Source organism: Poecilia latipinna, unplaced genomic scaffold, assembly GCF_001443285.1.
Source record: "Poecilia latipinna isolate Pla-1442-1.1 unplaced genomic scaffold, P_latipinna-1.0 Scaffold1445, whole genome shotgun sequence".
Lineage (NCBI taxonomy): Eukaryota > Metazoa > Chordata > Actinopteri > Cyprinodontiformes > Poeciliidae > Poecilia > Poecilia latipinna.
In genome coordinates, this window is record NW_015114061.1 from 167,935 (window position 1) to 170,176 (window position 2,242).

At 43.8% G+C, this 2,242-nt stretch overlaps 1 long non-coding RNA gene across 1 annotated transcript in view; it reads right to left on the reverse strand.

Annotated features, from left to right (window-relative positions):
• Window positions 1-1,180, reverse strand: part of LOC106962669 (uncharacterized) — a 7,613-nt gene extending 6,433 nt beyond the window's left edge. The window contains exon 1 of the long non-coding RNA XR_001428029.1: window positions 983-1,180. This is a non-coding gene — a long non-coding RNA (uncharacterized LOC106962669). The remainder of the gene's footprint in view (window positions 1-982) is intronic.
• Window positions 1,181-2,242: the final 1,062 nt, after the last annotated feature.

Sequence of the window (2,242 nt, forward strand, 5' to 3'; positions counted from 1 at the left end):
ATCACTGCTCATGTCATTGTTACCATAGGAACTAAACATTCTAATGGTGCATTCACACCAAATACGTTTTGGGCGTCAGGCGAGTCTGTTTTATATTCAAAGTCTATGTGGAGTATTGGATGCGCTAGACACGTCAAAAGCTCCAAACGGTTCAAATGGCGCCGCGCACTGCAACAGCCTTCGACGCGCCTCCACATAGACTTTGAATGTAAACCATATGCCCCTGATGGTCAAAATGTGTTTGATGTGAACGCACCACTATATGTCCAGTGTCATATTAGGTCCACCATATTAGGACCAAAGACTGGTCCTAATATGATGGATTCATTGCTTTGGGTCAGGGGTAATGTTTAGAGATAAGATGTGAATTAAGGTTTAGTTAATGTTAGGAATAGACTAGTATTGGTTTGGGTAAGGGAAAATGTCTGGGTTAGGCAAAATCGCAGCTACTAAAATGAAGGGAAATCAATGCAAAGTTCTAATATGAGTCGAAACAGTTTTCACAAGCCTGTATAGAATTTTGTTTTCTAAATCATTCTATAAATGATGATATAATGTTAGGATGTTTTTCTGCCAATTGCATAGCTGCAGTACACTAGTAGTCTGATGCGTTGAATGTGCTGAGACACATTCAACACATTAGAAACCAATCAGAACCAAAGGGCAAACTTTTGGTTCTGATTGGTTTCTGATACTCTGAATGATTCAACACATTAGAAACCAATCAGAACCAAAAGTTTGCCTTTTGGCTCTGATTGGCTGTTTCTGGACAGGAGCAGAGCCAAATTAATTTTCACAAATTCTCTGTTTCGTATTCTATTGTCAACTGTTTAACACATATTTATCCATCATCTAACATAACATAGGTATGCTAGATGACGGAAGAATATTTGTTAAACAGTTTGAGGCTTTGCCAAATTTATGCAAAGCCTCAAATTTTCATAATGCAAAGTGTTGGCAAAACCTGGGCTTGGATAGTGACCTAGGTTAGTGCCACCTGGGTGTGGGTCGGTGTAAAGGCCGAGCCGGACTTAGCTTGGCCTTCGTGCCAATGCCAACATGAAGACCCTCCATGCAACCAGTAGAGGTTGATCGTATGGATGTCTGTCTTTCCTCAGACCTCCATGTTTGTGTGGAGGTTTGGCTTTCCATGGACTCCTCTGTTTGCAACCTGAGTGTGGGTCGGCGCAAAGTCTGAGCCAGGCTATGCCTGGAGACCCCTTGTTGACTCAAGGTCTGTCTTTCTTCAGACCTCCCTGGTTGATTGGAGGTCCATCTTTCTTCACATCTCCCTGGTTGATTGGAGGTCCATCTTTCTTCACATCTCCCTGGTTGATTGGAGGTCTGTCTATCCTTGGTCTCCTCTGTTTGCAGGGGGAGCTCTGGTTGGGTGGAGACTCTAGCATGGTTGTTTTCTAGAGCAAGTTTTAACTCCACCTTCAGGTCTGCAACCTGACCCTGCAGAGCTTTCACCATTTCCTCCTGAGCCTTAAATTTGGAAGCCTGCTCAGAGTGACTTTTGAGCTGCTCCTCATATTTAAGTCTCACTCGGTATTCTTCAACCATTACTTCAATCAGACCTTTATTGCGGGAGGCGTATTTTGCAGCCTCCCACTTGAAGTACTCCAGCTGTTGAAGAACATTCTTGTCAGTTGTAACTTTGGAAGAGCAAGAAACCTGTTCACGTTTGACTTGCAGGTGACGTTCTTTTTCCAACATTGTTTGCAGCCTTCGAATCTCCTCCTGCTGGGATTTGACTTCAGCCTGAAATGCAACCCTTCGGTCTCTTTCCTGATGGAGTTCAAAAATCAGATTTTGCAACTCTGTTTTAAGATCGTCTACCTGCTTTGTTAGATCTTTGATGTGTTGGTTTGTCTCTTCCACGTCTTCCACTGAGGGGGTAATCTTGAAGCCAGCAGAGGGTGCTGTTTTCTGCTCGACTTCCGATGATCTTGGTCTCTCAAAGTCGCCGGAAGGACTTGATTCCCCCTGGATCTTTGATTCATCTTCCGGCTCAATGGGGCTGTCATCTTCAACAGGGAAAATGATAGCGTCGTAGTCGACATGGATGTTGAGGTCCACCATGTCGACCCATGAAAGCTTAGCTGGAAAAGCTTCATGTTTAAAAGCAGTCTGCTGTTGCTTCATGACTGGTAAATTCTCACTTCTCTGGATTCGATATCTAACAAGCTCTGAAGGGTGATCTGCCGCGATTGAACTGTGGAACAGGTCAGAGAAAACT